At 39.6% G+C, this 21,087-nt stretch overlaps 1 protein-coding gene across 1 annotated transcript in view; it reads left to right on the plus strand.

Annotated features, from left to right (window-relative positions):
* Window positions 1-3,793: 3,793 nt before the first annotated feature.
* The window catches only part of PHF20 (PHD finger protein 20), a gene marked incomplete in the record, with an annotated part of 1,076,425 nt that continues 1,059,131 nt past the window's right edge, over window positions 3,794-21,087 (plus strand). Inside the window, 1 exon segment of the mRNA XM_053696620.1 lies at window positions 3,794-4,019.

The following is a 21,087-nucleotide window of genomic DNA, read 5'->3' on the forward strand; positions in this document are numbered from 1 at the left end:
TGAGGTAAGAGGAAATTTACAGCTAACACAAACACTGCAGAAATTTAAAAATAGCCTTGGTCCCAAACGGTCAGAAAATGTAAAAGTGCTGTGGTCCCTTAAGGGGTTAATCAACACCACACACAGAAAAAGTCTGGAACTCACTTGCAAGATACACAGCTAAGATTAAAAGCAAAAAATGGAAGAGTTAGTTATTGCATCTGACCAAAAGAGTCAATCCCAGGAACCATATCAAGGTCTCTTCCCTCCTGGGTACATAATCCACAGCCAAACAATGGATGCTCACAATCAAAGTGGCAACCACACAAGGGGGCACAGGCCTTATTTAATCTCCCTAGACACATACAAAAACATGGAAATTGAAGGCACTCTCAAACTGGACCGTTGTTCTATCAGATTTCGCACCATTGTCAGAATCTGCTACCTCTGACTGCGCACGCTCTGTATTACGTTATCACACTCCACATATGTTTAAAAAGGATTGTGTGGAATGTGATTAAGTAAATCAGCAGCATGTGCACTGAGTGGTAGCAGATTCTGAAGCGAAGTTGTCCTGTCAGATTTTGCTGCGGCTAATAAATGCACACATGCACACTTGAAAAGAGTTCCAATATCAAACTCAGAAAAATGTTGTGATGCTGGAAACTTACATAAAAACATATTCCTTTATTCGATATTTGGAAACTCATAACCATTTACACGGACATCAATATACAAGCTCGCACCAAAACGTCCAGAACAGTTCAATGAGTTGTCACAGTGGACTGATGTGCGTGTTCCTCGCACACAAAATAAATAAATAAAAAATCCACAGAAAAATGATAAATATTTGTATATGGAAAATGTAATCTATAATCTTTTGTGTTCAGGACACGCTTTTATTGTCCACCATGACAACTCATCGAACTGCACATTTGTGCATTTATTAGACGCTGCAAAAATCTGAAAGGAGTAGGACAACTTCCATGTCAGAATCTGCTACCTCTTAGTGCGCATGCTGCTGATTTACATAATCACATTCCACACATTCCTTTGTAACATATGTGGAGTGCGATTAAAGGGACATTCCAGACAAAATTTAAATCCACATGGATGCATTTCAGTTTTGAATAGAAGCAATTTTGTAATATGCATGCTATTAGCAAAAATGCTTCTAGTAAAAGCTATAGCTGTTTGAAAAGAGTATTTAAGTATGTACCGTGCACCAGCATTTTAAACACAGCACTTGCTCAGAGGGCCTAAGGTGCTTGTACCATCTGAAAATGACTCAATTTGTAGATAGCTGATATGATACAAGCCCCACTGGTGCTCTGAGCAGCTGCAGAGTACTTAAATGCTGATGCACTGATAATATCTAGTAATGCTTCACATGCACATGCATAGAAAAATGTTAACACTAAAATGGTGTCAACTTTTACTAAAAGCATTTTTGCTAATACATGTATATTGCAAATATGTTTCTAGTCAAAGATGTAATTCATCTATGTGCATTTATATTTGGACTAGAATGTCCTTTAAATAATACAAAGAATGTGCACTGACAGGTTGCAAATTCTGACAAAGTAGCAAATTCTGATAGAACACTGGTACACATCCTATTGACCCTACAAAATGCACAGCCCTGGGTGCTCCATAGCACTTACAGCCAGCTGCACAGCCTCCAGAGACCCAGGCAGTTAACCTCAGACAAGTCTGGGTGCAAAGCCCATAGGGAAGATTACAAAACACACACACACATATATATATATATATATATATATATAGGCTTACCAGAAGTCCCACTTTTACTGGGATTGTCCCTGTTTGGAGGCGCTGTCCCAGTGTCCCCACCTGGTTGTTCATTCTGTAGTCCCAGTAGGGTTGCCACCTTCCGGGTTTCAAATCATGTGTCCGGGTTTATTTTTCTAAGAATTTAAAACACCCCCCCACGACCCCTGGTGACATCACCAGTGATACACCTTTATGAGAATCATATAAGTATGATCAGGAAGTGCAGACAGGCAGGATTTTTTTGGTGTTGATCTTGCTTTACTTCATGCAGAATAGCATTTGGATGTAATCTTCCTGCATTATGATATAGCGTAGCCTCTTAAACAGCTTTAGCAGGTACGTGTTTCTTTTTTTTTTACTTATTTCATTCAATGTTGCATTTATGCCTTATAAGTATTTGGCTCTGTTCCTTAATTAGACACATAAAACACATATTACACTGCAGAGATATTATATTGTGTGATGTATACGCTTTTCACTATTTTATGAAATTGATAATTATGCTTAATTTTTTGGCATTATTTAGAATCTGAGATTTAGATTGAATGATTTATTTGGTAATGTTGTGTATGGGTTGCCATGGACAACGTAATGGTGCCTTTTTTCACTAGGGGTGGTGTTATGGTTTATTTAAACTGTGTGATTCACTTTTGTTTGAGTGAGGAAGGGTAGAGTATCCACAAAACATTACGCACATAAAAGCTACTACTTAAAAAGGACCAGTAATCGCCAAGCCCCCTTGACCGCACCAGGTGGTCCCAGTTTCACCTCTAAAAAATTATGGTAAGCCTATATATATATATATATAATATATATATAACTGATATTAAACTGTACTGTATATAGATCTCTTTGAATTTATTTTTGCATGTCTATTATTATTTAGTTATTAGCTTTTATACTACATTATGCTTTAAGTAAAGTATGTATTTTTTTTTTATAATAAATGTATAGTTAAAAAAGAATTGCTGAAATGTGTTAAATTCCAGGTTTTTCACTCAATAGATTGTGTTAACATTGTCTCTTTTAGAAAATCAACAAATAAGTTCAGTGTCAAAGGATCCCAAACGTACGTTTGCATACAAATGTACAGGGGGCACACCATGACCATGACTGACTATGCCATACTGGGTGTACAAACAAGATGCCTGATGACCCCCTAAACATGAATGTTTAGTTGTTCAGGATTTTTTTTTAAAGAAAGTGACTGACAAGATGTCCAACACGTAAGTTGAACTAACTGGTAAACTATTACACTTGTCACTGTTGGCTTGAAAGCATCTTCCCCACTGGTGGTGTGTTATGAACAATGTAATTGTTAGCTGGCTTCTCAAACTTAAAAAATACAGGATGATGCAAAACATAAAAAAAATAATATACGGTATATGGCAAATAAAAAACTAGATAAAGAATAGTTGACTAACCACGTTAACAAATGGGAGGACCTATAGAGGAAGGGTTTGTTTGAGACAAGGTCAGCCACGCAATGCGTCACATGATTTGTTATACATGCTTGTTTCGAGTACATGTAATTTGAATAAACATTTAAAAAAATAAAAGACACCATACAAAAAACAGTAATTATCTCGTACGTTACGTGGTAAATGATAAAGAATAGAAAGCAATTGAGTTGTTGACGTATTAAGACTATTGTGGTGACTTCTGAAAATGCAACGAGGTGACATGTCTGTTTTATAGACCAAACTTGTTTTTAACATTTAAGATGTATACTTTGACATTATTTAAATGTCTGCAAACGGCTAAGTCAAAATAAATAAAAAAAACAAGACCTTATTCACAATTGCTTCCTAAACAGTAAAAAAAATCCCAAAATCAACTGCTGAGACTACGCTTCGGCTGCAAATTTACAAAATAAAGAAGGAAAAAATCAGACTCTCCTCCTGGCTGTGTGGGCGGAAATCTAATACCGCCCTAGTAAATGACAAACGCGTGCAAGTCTTACCACGCCCACTATCCATTCTGAGGCGCGTGCCCCTCGGCAAGAGCTCTATCAACTCTGAAGGCTCGTCCCGCGTGCGAGTTCACGCGCTTGCCATGCCGCGCAGTGTTAAGGTGGTGTGTTGTGGTGAAAAAACGGAGAGAGGACAATACTCGCCTTTTTTCGTAACTGGAATATACAAATAACTTCTGGAGCTGAAAAGCTTAGCTACTGTCTAGATATTGTGGCGGAAAGGATATTATTCATTAAACCGCGTGGCAACATAATGGCATCGGACTAATGTGCTAAGGTACTTAATTATAATGACGCTGTGTGACGCTCAAGGTTTTGCAAAGTAGATGTATGTGTATTTGGGGAAGGTGTCGTACTCCTCACCGTTCCTACTTGGGGGGATGCGCAGCACCCTGTTGCTAGGTAGACTAGCTGCTTAGACTGGGGAGTGCTTTGCTGTTTCTTATTGGTGAATTACTTTACTTGCTCTTAGAAATTTTGTAGTCTCCTTATGTCTGTATGTGTTGGGGGTTTGAGGTGATGGGGAAGATGAGGAGACCGTGGGGAGTTGGCCTGCAGATACCGGCCCTTCCCGGCTGCCTGCTGATAAAATGCTTGTTAGCCAATCACCAAACGCATATTGACATAACTGGCAGCAGAATGCATCAATCAATAGCCGGAGGCGGGTGTGAAGCTGTACTTCTCAAGTCTCTTTAAAGAGGCAGTGCATATACATACACGTTTTTAATTTACCGGCCCCTTTAAAGTTATCAATATTACAGAGGTGCTTGGGCGTGTCCATAATTGTAATATATTATCCTTTTTTAAGTGATGTGTACATTTTGAAATAAAAACAAACAAATAAAAAACATGATATGGAAGGTATGACGCAGCCTTATCCAACTTCGATATAACGTTATTCTTTGGCAAATTTGTTCATTCCCAGTATTTGCATCTATAGACGAGCTGCATTTTTATAGGCGAGTAACTTGCGGAGTAAACTTGCTTGTAGCCTTGTGTTCAATGTGAATTCTTTTTCAGCTAGAGGTTTATTTCAGATCCATGTGCTTTTAAAATGACTAGCATATACCCACATAGACCGTACAGACAACAAGCTGTTAACTATAAATACATTGTGACTGGTACAGCCCTAAAGCAAGCATGTTCATTCTCTTCCGCGTGTGCTTATGTGGGAGATGGTTATACTTTTGCTTTGTGAATAGTATATTACAATTGTGATCTATTGGTGATTTATTCATTTCATTCTCCTAATCAGCTTGTATGGCATGCTACATGTGTCTGATGTCCGTCTGTCATAACTCGGATGTCATTCATATTAAGAATAGAGCAACTCTCTACATATCAATCCTTTCAATCTATTATTTTGCAGATCAATGTAATTATTTGGGCCGACATGATTTAAAAAGTTTCTTCATACCAATTATCTGATACAAATTAATAATTACACCCTTTGTCATCATTCCTTTGCTCAGTCTACTCTTCATCCATCACTCAATACTATGACATAACGTCAGTATCACTTTTGATGGTTATGTTTCCACCTGCTTAGGTCAATTCATCCTGTTTATTATTGTTACTCCAATTGTTACCCACCGTTGTCACACTCTTAACTGTGGCAGAAGGTAAGTTTTAATATTTGTAAGGACCAGAAACGGGTTTATGCAGTTGTGACCCATTTCATTGTACAGCACTTGATAATAGGAGCAGCGGTAAGCAATGGCCGTAGTATCCAGCCAGTCTCACTTAATCAAGGAGCACATGTAAGTGGGTTTTGTGTGATCTCAGTATTCTCTACCTTGGTGTTAATTGCGCACGATTTGCGTCAATAGCCACATTGCTTGATTAACTCTTACAGTCTAGGATCACCGGGAATATGGCTTGACAAAACCCTGTACTGTGCGCATTAAGCGGATAAGCCTGTGACGTTTAGCACTCTCCTACTAAGCTGACCTACCAAACCCCATGGAATTATGTTGCTACCTTGGACAGTAAGTAGTGCAAACCCAAGCACACTAGCACAGGTCTGGAAATTACATACTTTATCCATATTATTATAGAGCAGCTACAGTGTAGTAGGCGTATGTCTTATTTCACAGTGAATCAATTGATCTAGGGGAAATGTCACCAATAAAGGCTGAAGCTGACTGAAGCTCTCCGCTTTTGTATGACAGCGAGCGCTTTCTGGCTGCGGAATGCTGCGATGAACAAAGAGCGTTACACGTTGCGGGGTAGTTTTATGCCAGCACGGAGTCCTCGCTTAGGAGCAGATCTGGCTGATGATGGTTATATTTGGTATCGCCCTTGTGCTGACTAGGCTGCAGCACCCTCCCCTTTGGTGCCTCATTATACAAGCAGTTGTTTGCTGGCCCCACAGCAGCGATGGCTTAATTGGCTTTTGCACGTGGGTCGCCAGTGCAGAGTGGATTAAAGGTTGCGCATCCTGCTGAGGAGGAAGAAGGGAGCGTGTCCCTTTGCGTGATCGGTTTCATAGAGTACAAACGCAGAAAGCTTCTGTACTGCACCTTTTTGCTCGGGGTTCATCACTTGTCACTGGAGATGCAAATTCTCGGCTGAAGTGCTTTCTTCCCGGCTGGCCTGTACTGTGTTTGGTAATTCAGCATATTCATTCTTGTGCGTGTTGTTTTTTCTTTTAGCATTTCCTCCCAGTTTTGTTTTAAAACTCAAATCTCGAGTTTTTCTAGAAAATCTACTCTAAACCATATTTCATTAGTTTTTTTTTTTCCAAATCGTTATTTTAAAATATTAGACAATGGTATTTTCATACAGTGTCCATATTAAGTGTAATAAAAATTGTAATGCTCTAGATGAACATGTCTGCTTCTGTTGTATTTTAAAGGTACGCTGAACCCAATTTTTTTTCTTTCTTTCATTTTTCAGATAGAGCATGCAATATTAAAGGGACAGTCAAGTCCCCCAAAAACTTTAATTTTTTAAATTGGGCATGTAATTTTAAACAACTTACCAATTTACTTTTATCACCAATTTTGCTTTGTTCCTTTGGTATTCCTTAGTTGAAAGCTAAACCTAGGCGGTCATATGCTAATTTCATTGACCTTAGACTGCCTCTACTCTGAATGCGATTTGACCACTAGAGGGCATTAGCTAATGTGTTTCATATAGATAACATTGAGCTCATGCACGTGAAGTAACCTAGGAGTGAGCACTGATTGGCTAAAATGCAAGTCTGTCAAAAGAACTGAAATAAGGGGGCAGTCAGCAGAAGCTTAGATACAAGGTAATCACTGAGGTAAAACGTGTATTATTATGACTGTGTTGGTGATGCAAAACTGGGAATGGGTAATAAAGGGATTATCATTTTTATTTTTTTTTTAAACAACAATTCTGGTGTTGACTGTCCCTTTAAGCAACTTTCTAATTTACTCTTATTTTTCTTCATTCTCTTGCTATCTTTATTTGAAAAGAGAGAATGTAAGTTTAGAAGCCAGCCCATTTTTGGTTCACATCCTGGCTTGTGCTTGCTGATTGGTGGCTAAAAGCACCCACCATTAAACAAGTGCTCTCCAGGGTCTGAACCAAAGAATGTCTCCTTAGATGCCTTCTTTTTTTTAAATAGATAGCAAGAGAATGAAGAAAAATTGGTAAGCGTAAATTAGAAAGTTGATATTGCATGCTCTATCTGAATCTATATGATTCAGATTGAACGTGCAGTTTTAATCGACTTTCTAATTTACTCCTATTAATTTTTCTTTGTTCTCTTGCTATTTAACTCTTTCATGACAGGATCATAATGTCTACATTGGAACAACGTTCCTATGTAGACAAATTGAAATCCTGCAATCGTGCACACAATCGCAATATTTCAATCATGGATTGGGACAGGGGTGCGTCCCTATAATGCTAGGCACGCCCTCCAGACCGCGATCACATTCATGAAGAGCCTTTGTCTTCAAGATAGCCAAACGTCTATGACGTTTTATTTCGTCCTAACGGCTCTAAAGCCCAGTGTTGTTTAGACGGAATACGCCATAACGGCGCTAAAAAGGTTAACAAGCAGGAATCTAAAGCTTAGGAGCCGGCCTATTTTTGGTTCAGAACCTGGGTTACTCTTGCTTATTGGTGGCTAAATGTAGCCACCAATAAGCAAGCACTATCAATGGTCTGAACCTAAAATGGGCCAGCGCCTAAGCTTTATATTCCTGCTTTTTAAATAAAGATAGCAAGAGAACGAAGAAAAATTGCTAATAGGAGTAAATTAGAAAGTTGCCTAAAATTATTTCTCTAAATGAATCATGAAAGGAAAAAAAAAAAGTTTAGTATCTCTTTAAACCCTTATATAAATATTAGGCTAAATATGAACTAGGGATAGATCCAAAATATCAGAGCGGCCAATATTTAGGGCCGATATTTGGAATTTCTGAAATATCGGTATCGGCCAGAAACTTAGCGATTTATGAAGCAAATCAAAAGAAATTTTAGCTCTGTGTACTTCAGGGAAACCTATGAAGTTTTAAGTGACACAAATCATCTTTGGCACATATAAGCTGGACATAGCATCTAATAATAAATAGCACTGATAAGAGTCCAAGCCCAGGTGTTCCTGGGAGCTCAGTTACCAACTACCATAGCCCCAATGGCAGACCTATATATGGACTTGCATTAACAAACATATATGATTTGTGAAATGGTAAATGTCATCTTTAAGTGGCACTTAAAGCTACATAGCTTCCCTTAAAGGGACACTGAACCGAATTTTTTTTCTTTCGTGATTCAGAGAGCGTGACATTTTAAGCAACTTTCTAATTTACTCCATTTATCAAATTTTCTTCATTCTCTTGGTACTATTATTTGAAATGCAAGAATGTAAGTTTAGATGCGGCCCATTTTTGGTGAACAACCTGGATTCTTGCTAATTGGTAGATAAATTAATCCACCAATAAAAAAGTGCTGTCCAGAGTTCTGAACCCAAAAAAAGCTTAGATACATTCTTTTTCAAATAAAAGATAGCAAGAGAACAAAGAAAATTTAATAGGAGTAAATTAGAAAGTTGCTTAAAATTGCATGCTCTATCTGAATCATGAAAGAAAAAAATTGGGTTCAGTTTCCCTTTAAGTACACAGAGCTAAATTACTTTTTATTTGCTCATGGGGATCAATCTGCTTGCTAATTGCTGTCACAAATAGGTTATTTTTGTGCATTCCTGATACATTTTACACATTTGCAAAAACATTTCACTAAAGCTGCTATATTTGACGATTTTTTTAATTAAAATTTTATTTTCCTATTTCATGGGTATATAATTTAATATGCCTGAACTATCTATTTTTTTTTCTTTCTTTTTAACCCCTTAATGACCACAGCACTTTTCCATTTTCTGTCCGTTTGGGACCAAGGCTATTTTTACATTTTTGCGGTGTTTGTGTTTAGCTGTAATTTTCCTCTTACTCATTTACTGTACCCACATATATTATATACCGTTTTTCTCGCCATTAAATGGACTTTCCAAAGATACCATTATTTTCATCATATCTTATAATTTACTTTAAAAAAAATTATAAAATATGAGAAAAAAAATGGAAAAAAACACACTTTTTCTAACTTTGACCCCCATATCTGTTATACATCTGCAACCACCAAAAAACACCCATGCTAAATAGTTTCTAAATTTTGTCCTGAGTTTAGAAATACCCAATGTTTACACGTTCTTTGCTTTTTTTGTAAGTTATAGGGCCATAAATACAAGTAGCACTTTGCTATTTCCAAACCATTTTTTTTCAATATTAGCGCTAGTTACATTAGAACACTAATATCTTTCAGGAATCCCTGAATATCTATTGACATGTATATATATTTTTTTTAGTAAACATCCAAAGTATTGATCTAGGCCAATTTTTGGTATATTTCATGCCACCATTTCACCGCCAAATGCGATCAAATACAAAAAATCGTTCACTTTTTCACAAATTTTTTCACAAACTTTTGGTTTCTCACTGAAATTATTTACAAACAGCTTGTGCAATTATGGCATAAATGATTGTAAATTTTTCTTTGGGATCCCCTTTGTTCAGAAATAGCAGACATATATGGCTTTGGTGTTGCTTTTGGTAATTAGAAGGATGCTAAATGCCACTGTGCACCACACGGGTATTATGCCCAGCAGTAAAGGGGTTAATTAGGGAGCATGTAGGGAGCTTTTTGGGGTAATTTTAGCTTTAGTGTAGTGTAGTAGACAACCCCAAGTAATGATCTAGGCCCATTTTGGTATATTTCATGCCACCATTTCACCGCCAATTGCAATCAAATTAAAAAAAAAGTTAAATTTTTCACAATTTTAGGTTTCTCACTGAAATCATTTACAAACAGCTTGTGCAATTATGGCACAAATTGTTGTAAATGCTTCTCTGGGATCCCCTTTGTTCAGAAATAGCAGACATATATGTCTTTGGCGTTGCTTTTTGGTACTAAGAAGGCCGATAAATGCCGCTGCGCATCACACGTGTATTATAGCTAGCAGTGAAGGGGTTAATTAGGAAGTTTGTAGGGAGCTTGCAGGGTTAATTTTAGCTTTAGTGTAGAGATCAGCCTCCCACCTGACACATCAGACCCCTGATCCCTCCCAAACAGCTCCCTTCCCTCCTCCACCCCACAATTGTCCCCGCCATCTTAAGTACTGGCAGCAACTCTGCCAGTACTAAAATAAAATATATATTTATGCTTTTTGGTTTTTTTTTAAGCATATTTACATATGCTGCTGTGTAGGAGCCCCCCTTAGCCCCCAACCTGGCTGATCCCCTACCAAACAGCTGTCTAACCTCCCCCTCTGCCTTAATGGCCGCCATCTTGGGTACTGGCAGCTGTCTGCCAGTACCCAGTTTATAAAAAAAAATAGTTGCTTTATTATTATTATTATTATCCCCCATTTTCTGTAGTGTAGCTCCCCTACCCACCAAAGAACAACCCCCTCCTAGATACCTTTGACTGGGTTTGTTTAGAAAATAAAAACTTTACACAAACTTTTACAACAGTCTTTTCTGTAGTGTAGCGGTTCCCACCCGCTCCCGCCCCGTGCACGCGCCCGCCCGCCGCCCGACGTGCACGCGTGCGCGCCTGTGCTCGCCCCCGATCCCGCCCCCCCTCTACATTACCCGGCCCATCGATGGCCGCCCACCCGCCTCCCAAGTCAGCTCCCACCCACCAACGTTACCGGCCACCGATGTCCGGTGCAGAGAGGGCCACAGAGTGGCTCTCTCTGCACCGGATGGCCATTTAAGGTTATTGCAGGATGCCTCCATATCGAGGCATCACTTCAATAACCGGAAAGCAGCTGGAAGCGAGCAGGATCGCTTCCAGCTGCTTTCCACACCGAGGACGTGCAGGGTACGTTCTCAGGCATTAACTGCCTTTTTTCTGAGGACGTACTCTGCACGTCCTCGGTCGTTAAGGGGTTAAAGTGAATGTCAATTTTGATGCTAAAGTGCCTTTTTTTTTTTTTTTTTTTTTTTTTTTTTTTTTTTAAATTTGATTAAAAACAGGGGCACTTTAATTCTTCAAAATTTACATTTCACTCCTGTTGAGAAAAAAAAAACAACAACTTGCCTTTTAATCTTTACAGCAGCTCCTGCTTCCTCCACCCGTCGCAAAGCCTCTTCCTGGGTCTAAAATGAGGAATCCGGGCTTCCTCCAATCACGGGGTTGAATCAGAAACTGATTCCCCCCCGGGGGGAAGCCGTGATTGGAGGATGACCTATCCATCATATCTGACATCAGAAATGGCTTGCAACGACCGGAGGAAGCTGGAGCTGCTAGCCCACATAGGTCCTAGTGCCCGGTTCCATAAACCCAAATCATCTCCTATGGGGCTACGTATCCCAACACATAGCTTTTATGACATCAAAGAAAATTTTTGTGAATTCTACACAGATGGTCTTGGAGTATATGACAGATTCAAGCTTACAATCTATATAAACTTCGCTTTTTTTACTTATATGAGATTCACTTAGATGAGATTTTCGTATAACCGGAAGTGACGACACTTCTGGTTGATTGAAACGCTTGTATGCGTTCCACTAACGATCACACAGGTGAAAAGAGGGAGTGAGTTAACTCTCGATATTGTTATGGTTGTTTTTTCACAATAAGTAGAGTGCCATTACACTATATTATTGATTATGAATGCTAGATATAATTGTATGTGCTAGCAATAATATGTGAGTTATAAATATTTTTTTCTTATTACTGGAAATAAACTACTTCCGGTTTTGGTGAAACGCTTTGTGTGCGTTGCACTGCACAGGGATCTAATGATCTGCCACATGTGGTTTGTATTCTATGATTTTGATTGCCTAAACTATATAAGTTTGTGATTTGACACTGTTTGTTATTCTGATGAAGGGGTCTGTGTGAACCCCCAAAACTTTAAAATAAACACTAGTTTATGACCCACTACAAAGAAGTCCTGAGAGTGCTTGTGGTTATTTTGGTATATGGGTATATGTGTGTGTCTGTGTGTCTCTCTCTGTCTGTGTGTCTCTCTCTGTCTGTGTGTCTCTCTCTGTCTGTGTGTCTCTCTCTGTCTGTGTGTCTCTCTCTGTCTGTGTGTCTCTCTCTGTCTGTGTGTCTCTCTCTGTCTGTGTGTCTCTCTCTGTCTGTGTGTCTCTCTCTGTCCTGTGTGTGTGTCTCTCTCTGTCCTGTGTGTGTGTCTCTCTCTGTCCTGTGTGTCTCTCTCTGTCTGTGTGTCTCTCTCTGTCTGTGTGTCTCTCCTGCAGCAACTAATCAGCATAATAGTTTATGAAATATCTGCTTCTACTCCGATGGGCTCCTGCACATGGTATTGTGTTTTATGGCTATGTCCTTAGCCTAAAGGACGTATACAAATGTTTACTTTTTCACTTTTTCAGGACACTAAGTTTCTTTTTAGTTTACAACTACTCCTGTCTTATGTGCAACCCAGAAATAAAATAGGAGTCATAATTTGTTTGTTATATTTGTTGATTTGTTTATATTAAATCAGGTGATTTGGGACTAAGCTTTGCATGATATAGCGCGAGTTTGTTATTTACACCTAGCCCTAGATTGATGACATTTGTTATATGAATTTGTCACTATTGCCTGTTTGCATAATTTTTAGCGGATCACTTGATATTGCTGATTATATGTACTCTATAGATAAATGTGTAAGGCTGTGTCCTGTTACTGATATATAGTCTTTAGCCCTTTTTTTTTTTTTTTTTAATATATTTTTAATTAATTGGAATATGTACCAAATTCAACCTCTAAGTATACAGGTGAAACTCGAAAAATTAGAATATCGTGCAAAAGATAATTTATTTCACTAATGCAACTTTAAAAGGTGAAACTAATATATGAGAGACTCATTACATGCAAAGTAAGATAGTTCAAGCTGTGATTTTTCATAATTGTGATGATTATGGCTTACAGCCCATGAAAAACCCAAATCCACATTCTCAGAAAATTGGAATATTGTGAAAAGGTGCAATATTCTAGGCTCAGTGTCCCATTCTAATCGGCTAATTAAGCCAGAACAACTGCAAAGGGTTCATGAGCCTTTAAATGGTCTCTATCTGGTTCAGTAGGAATCCCAATCATGGGAAAGACTGTTGACCTGACAGTTGTGAAAAAAACCATAATTGACATCCTCCATAAGGAGGGAAAGCCTCAAAAGGTAATTGCAATATAAGTTGGACGTTCCCAAAGTGCTTTATCAAAGCACATTAATAGAAAATTATGTGGAAGACAAAGGTGCACAAGCAGCAGGGATGACCGCAGCCTGGAGAGGATTGTCAGGAAAAGGCCATTCAAAAGTGTTGGACTTTCACAAGAGCCACCACACACAGACGGATCCTGGACATGGACTTCAAATGTCGTATTCCTCTTGTCAAGCCACTCCTGAACAACAAACAACGTCAGAAGTGTTTTACCTGGGCTAAAGAAAAAACAGACCTTGTCTGTTGCTCAGTGGTCCAAAATCCTCTTTTTCGGATCAGAGCAAATCTTGCATCTCATTTGGAAACCAAGGACCCAGAGTATTGAGGAAGAATGGAGAGTCACACACTGCAAGATGCTTGAAGTCCAGTGTGAAGTTTCTACAGTCTGTGTTGATTTGGGGAGCTATGTCATCTGCTGGTGTTGGTCCACTGTGCTTCCTTAAGTCCAGGGTCAACGCAGCCGTCTACCAGGAGATTTTGGAGCACTTCATGCTTCCTTCCGCAGAGGAACTCTATAGGGATGCTGACTTCATTTTCCAGCAGGACTTGGCAACTGCCCACACTGCCAAAAGCACCAAAACCTGGTTCAATGACCGTGAGATTACTGTGCTTGATTGGCCAGCAAACTCGCCTGACCTGAACCCCATAGAGAATTTATGGGGCATTGCCAAGAGAAAGATGAGACATGAGACCGAACAATGCAGAAGAGCTGAAGGCCGCTATTGAAGCATCCTGGTCTTCCATAACACCTCAGCAGTGCCACAGGCTAATGGCTTCCATGCCACGCTGCATTGAAGCAGTAATTGCTGCAGAAGGGGCCCTAACCAAGTACTGAGTACATACGGTATTTATGCTTATACTTTTCAGAGGTCCGATATTGTTCTACAGGTATTTACAATCCTTGTTTTATTGATTGCATGTAATATTCTAATTTTCTGAGATTGTGGATTTGGGGTTTTCATGAGCTGTAAGCCATAATCATCACAATTATGACAAATCACGGCTTGAACTATCTTGCTTTGCATGTAATGAGTCTATCTCATATATTAGTTTCACCTTTTAAGTTGCATTAGTGAAATAAATTAACTTTTGCACAATATTCAAATTTTTCGAGTTTCACCTGTATATCTGCTATTTTAAGAGTGGACTAGATATTTTTTCCCCTAACCTTATAGCTGGTTGTTTACCATTGCATGTAGATATTTTTATGTCAGAATGAAGACCAGGTTTACTTTAAGAGGCCCCTTGCATTGGTGAGAGCTAACAAAGATAAATAGCCCACCTTGGTGACATTGGCAAAACCCTACTTACGCATCTCAGGCACCTCAACACCATCTGAGTGCCTCTTCTCTGCTGCAGGCAAAATAGCTTGCAAAAAGAGACAGTCTCAGCCAGTAGCATGTGAACATTTCAATGTAAAATTTCTGAAAGAGTGTATAACAGAATGTTATAAACAGTGGTAGTGTCTACCTATTACAAGTTCTACCTCTTTTCAAACAGTTTGTGGTTTGTTTTGCTTAATTATAGACATGTGTTCTGCTGCTTAAAAAATTGGACCAACAGTTGTGTTAATGTTAAGTTTTAGTCTGAAGTTTATATTTATAACACTCAGTATATGGATTTTATTTCAAATATAGGAAAAATTTTTAGTTAGTTTTTATCTGATTAGTCGAAAAAAATAATCGTCGGATTTAATCGATTATGAAAATAATAGTTAGTTGCAGTATGTGTATGTATATGTATATGTATATCTATATATATATATATATATATATATAATTTTCCACCTTTTTAATGTGACCCCATAAACTGTACAACTCAGTTGAAAAACAAACTGAAATCTTTTAGGTAAAGGGAAATAAAAAGCTAAAATAATATGGTTGCATAAGTGTGAACACCCTTAAACTAATACTTTTATTACAGCACTCAGTTTTTTTTGTTTGTGTTTTTCAGCAAAGGGTGTTCACACTTATGGAACCATAGTATTTTATTTTTATTTCCCTTTACCTAAAATATTTCAATTGAGTTGTACAGTTTATAGGATACATACATACATACATACATACATACATACATACATACATACATACATACATACGGTTGAAAGGAGACTGAAGTCCATCAAGTTCAACCTATACAAATCTAAAAAGCTCCAGTTAAGCTTAAATAACCCCACTCAAAGGTGACCCATTTAATACTAGCAATCATATCCATGAATTTTGTTTATATACAGAAATTTATCCAGACTATTTTTAAATGTATCTATGGTATTGGCATTCACTACCTCCTTTGGTAATGAGTTCCACAATGTTATTGCTCTTACAGTGAAAAAATGTTTCCGTTGCAGGAGATAAAATCTCCTTTCCTCCAACCTTAAATTATGACCTCTTGTAATAAACAATTTTCTTGGAATAAACAGAGCTTCTGCCATCTCTGTATATGGGCCTTGAATATATTTATATAAAGTAATCATGTCACCTCTCAAGCGCCTTTTTTCTAAAGAAAACAGACCCAGTTTGGCTAGCCTCTCCTCAAAGGTTAATTTCTCCAATCCCCTTATTAGCTTTGTGGCCCTTCTCTGAACTTTTTCTAGTTCTGCAATATTTTTTTTTTTTAGTGATCGGTCCCCAGAACTGCACTCCAAACTCAAGGTGTGAGGTCTTACCAGAGCTTTTATATAGTGACAGAATTATGCTTTCCTCCCTTGGATCAATGCCTCTTTTAATACATGCTAGTATCTTATTAGCATTTGAAGCCGCTGCCCTGCATTGTGCACCCATCTTTAGCTTATCTATTACTACTCCCAAATCCCTTTCCTCCTGTGTTTGGTTAAGTCTTGTCGCATTTAAAAAATACGTTGCCTGCTTATTTTTACTTCCAAAATGTAGAACCTTGCATTTTTCCGTATTAAAGGGGACATTCAACACCAGAATTTGTTTAAAAAGATAGATAATACCTTTATTACCCATTCCCCAGTTTTGCAAAACCAACACTGTTATATTAATACACTTTCTCTTGTAAGGTGTATCCAGTCCACGGATCATCCATTACTTGTGGGGATATTCTCCTTTCCAACAGGAAGCTGCAAGAGGATCACCCACAGCAGAGCTGTCTATATAGCTCCTCCTCTAACTGCCACTACCAGTCATTCTCTTGCAGCTCTCGACAAGATAGGAAGTAGCTAGAGATGTGGTGTTTTTATTTAGTTTATCTTCAATCAAAAGTTTATTTCAAATGGTACCGGAGTTGTACTATTTTAGCCTCAGGCAGAAAGTAGAAGAGTCTTCCTGTAGTCTTTGATGATTTTAGCAGGTTGTAACTAAGATCCATTGCTGTTCTCACACATAACTGAAGAGAGAGGTAACTTCAGCTGGGGGAATGGCGTGGAAGGTCTCCTGCTATGAGGTATGTGCAGTTTAAATTTTTCTAGAGAAATGAATATGCTAGAAAATGCTGTTAATACAGATTTATTTAAGGTAAGCCTGATTACAGTGATTTAATAACGACTAGTATCGTGCTTGCTGTAAAAGGTAATATTCTTATTACTTTCTCACATTACTGAAACATAAAACGTTTGCTGGAAGTGTTTAAACGTTTTTTTTATACATATTGGTGATAAAACTTTATTGGGGCCCAGTTTTTTCCACATGGCTGGCTAGATTTTGCCTAGGGATAGTTTTGTTAGGCCCTCTCACTGTGAATACAGGTTGGGAGGGGCCTATTTTCGCGCCTAAATGCGCATTAGATTTTGCAGCTTGAGACATCCAGTTTCCCTGAAGGAGTCCCCTGAACACTAGGACCTCTCTAAAGGGTTTTTTTGCGGCCTTTCAAAGGCGTTATATGGGCAAGTAGGGCCACAGCAGAGCTGTGGCAGTTTGTTGTGACTGTTGAAAAACGTTTATCGTTTTTTTGATCCGGTTTTGAAACTAAGGGGTTAATCATCCATTTGCAAGTGGGTGCAATGCTCTGTTAGTCTATTATACACACTGTAAAAATTTCGTAAGATTTGCTGCTTTTTATCACTGTTTTTCAATTTCTGACAAAAATTGTTTCTCTTAAAGGCACAGTACCGTTTTTATTTTTTGCTTGTTTACATTTATCAAAGTGTTTTCCAAGCTTGCTGGTCTCATTGCTAGTCTGTTTAAACATGTCTTATATAGAGGAAACTCCTTGTTCATTATGTTTAGAAGCCATTGTGGAACCCCCTCTTAGAATGTGTACCAAATGTACTGATTTTACTTTAAGTTATAAAGATCATATTCTGTCTTTAAAACATTTTTATCACCAGAGGAAACTGACAAGGGGGAAGTTATGCCGACTAACTCGCCTCACGTGTCAGAACCTTTGACTCCCGCTCAAGAGGCGCCAAGTACATCTAGCGTGCCCATGGCGTTTACTTTACAAGACATGGTGGCAGTTATGGATCATACCCTTACAGCGGTATTGTCCAAACTACCAGGGTTACAAGGAAAGCGAGACAGCTCTGGGGCTAGAAAAAATACAGAGCACTCTGACGCTTTAGTAGCTATGTCTGATATCCCCTCACAATATGCAGAAGCTGAGGCAGGAGAGCTTCTTTCTGTGGGTGATTTTTCTGACTCAGGGAAGATCCTTCAACCTGATTCTGATATGTCAACATTTAAATTTAAGCTTGAACACCTCCGCGTGTTGCTCAGGGAGGTTTTTAGCTACTCTGGATGACTGTGACACCATTTTAGTGCCAGAGAAATTGTGTAGATTGGATAAATACTATGCAGTACCTGTTTACACTGATTTTCCAATACCTAAAAGGTTTTCAGAAATTATTACTAAGGAATGGGATAAACCAGGCGTACCGTTCTCTCCCCCTCCTATTTTTAAGAAAATGTTTCCAATAGATGCCGCCACATGGGACTTATGGCAAATGTTCCCTAAGGTGGAGGGAGCAGTTTCTACCCTAGCTAAGCGTACAACTATCCCCGTCGAGGACAGTTGTGCTTTCCTAGATCCAATGGATAAAAGTTAGAGGGTTACCTTAAGAAAATGTTTATTCAACAAGGTTTTATTCTCCAGCCTCTTGCATGCATTGCCCCGGTCACTGCTGCTGCGGCCTTCTGGTTTGAGTCTCTGGAAGAGGCCTTACAGGTAGAAACTCCATTGGATGATTATACTTGACAAGCTTAAAGCGCTTAAGCTAGCCAATTCATTTGTTTCTGACGCCGTTGTTCATTTAACCAAACTAACGGCTAAGAACTCAGGTTTTGCTATTCTGGCGCGTAGGGCGCTATGGCTTAAATCCTGGTCAGCTGACGTTACATCAAAGTCTAAGCTTCACAATATTCCCTTCAATGGAGAAGACCCTATTCGGGCCTGGACTGAAGGAGATAATTTGTTAGACCTATCCTGAGGAAGGCATGACCTTTTCCTCCAGTAATATCAGAAATGAAGGACCAAACAAACTCATTTTCATGCCTTTCGAAACATTAAGACGAGCGCAGCATCATCTTCCTCTAATACAAAACAAGAGGGAAATTTTGCCCAGTCCAAGCCGGTCTGGAGACCTAACCAGGCTTGGAACAAAGGTAAACAGGCCAAGAAGCCTGCTGCTGCCTCTAAGACAGCATGAAAGATTTGCCCCCGATCCGGTAACGGATCTAGTAGGGGGCAGACTTTCTCTCTTCGCCCAGGCTTGGGCAAGGGATGTCCAGGATCCCTGGGCGTTGGAAATTGTGTCCCAGGGATATCTTCTGGACTTCAAAGCTTCATCCCCAAAAGGAAGATTTCACCTTTCACAATTATCTGCAGACCAGATAAAGAGAGAGGCATTCTTACATTGTGTTCAAGACCACCTAGTTATGGGAGTAATCCACCCAGTTCCAAAGCAGGAACAGGGGCAAGGATTCTAATCAAATCTATTTGTAGTTCCAAGAAAGAGGGAACCTTCAGACCAATCTTAGATCTCAAGATCCTAAACAAATTTCTCAGGGTCCCATCTTTCAAGATGGAGACTATTCGAACTATCCTACCTATGATCCAGGAGGGTCAATACATGACTACCGTGGACTTAAAGGATGCTTATCTTCACATTCCGATACACCAAAGATCATCGGTTTCTCAGGTTTGCCTTCCTAGACAGGCATTACAGTTTGTGGCTCTTCCCTTTGGGTTAACTACGGCACCAAGAATCTTTATGAAGGTTCTGCGGTCACTTCCGGCGGTCCTAAGGCCACGGGGCATAGCAGTAGCCCCTTACTTAGACGACATTCTGCAACAGGCGTCGAATTTCCAAATTGCCAAGCCCCATACGGACATTGTTCTGGCATTCCTGAGGTCTCATGGGTGGAAAGTGAACGAAGAGTTCTCTATCCCCTCTCTCACAAGAGTTTCCTTCCTGGGAACTCTGATAGATTCTGTAGAAATGAGGATTTACCTGACAGAGGCCAGGTTGTCAAAACTTCTAAATTCCTGCCGTGTTCTTTATTCTACTTCTAGCCCTTCGGTGGCTCAGTGTATGGAAGTAATCGGCTTAATGGTAGCGGCAATGGACATAGTGCCGTTTGCCCGCCTACATCTCAGACCGCTGCAACTCTGCATGCTCAGTCAGTTTAATGGGGATTACACAGATTTGTCCCCACTACTAAATCTGGTTCAAGAGACCAAGGATTCTCTTCCCTGGTGGCTATCTCAAGTCCATCTGTCCATAGGTATGACCTTCCGCAGGCCAGATTGGACAATAGTAACAACAGATGCCAGCCTTCTGGGCTGGGGGGCAGTCTGGAACTCTCTGAAGGCTCAGGGGTCATGGACTCACATGGATACACATTCTGGAACGAAGAGTGATATTCAATGCTCTTCAGGCTTGGCCTCAGCTAGCGGCAGTGAGGTATATCAGATTTCAGTCGGACAACATCACAACTGTAGCTTACATCAACCATCAAGGGGGAACAAGGAGTTCACTAGCGATGTTGGAGGTTTCAAAGATAATTCGATGGTCAGAGATTCACTCTTGCCACCTATCAGCTATCCATATCCCAGGAGTAGAGAACTGGGAGGCGGATTTTCTATGTCGACAGACTTTTCATCCGGGGGGAGTGGGAGCTCCATCCGGAGGTGTTTGCACAGTTGATTCAACGTTGGGGCAAACCAGAACTGGATCTCATGGCGTCTCGCCAGAACGCCAAGCTTCCTTGTTACGGATCCAGGTCCAGGGATCCCAAGGCAGCGCTGATAGATGCTCTAGCAGCGCCTTGGTCCTTCAACCTGGCTTATGTGTTTCCACCGTTTCCTCTGCTCCCTCTTCTGATTGCCAAGGTCAAGCAGGAGAGAGCATCAGTGATTTTGATAGCACCTGCGTGGCCACGCAGGACTTGGTATGCAGATCTGGTGGACATGTCATCCTTTTCACCATGGACTCTGCCTCTGAGACAGGACCTTCTACTTCAGGGTCCTTTCAACCATCCAAATCTAATTTCTCTGCGGCTGACTGCTTGGAGATTGAACGCTTGATTTTATCAAAGCGTGGTTTCTCCGAGTCGGTCATTGATACCTTAATACAGGCACGAAAGCCTGTCACCAGGAAAATCTATCATAAGATATGGTGTGAATCCAAGGGTTACTCATGGAGTAAGGTCAGGATTCCTAGGATATTATCTTTTCTCCAAG

This window comes from Bombina bombina, chromosome 1, assembly GCF_027579735.1.
Source record: "Bombina bombina isolate aBomBom1 chromosome 1, aBomBom1.pri, whole genome shotgun sequence".
NCBI lineage: Eukaryota > Metazoa > Chordata > Amphibia > Anura > Bombinatoridae > Bombina > Bombina bombina.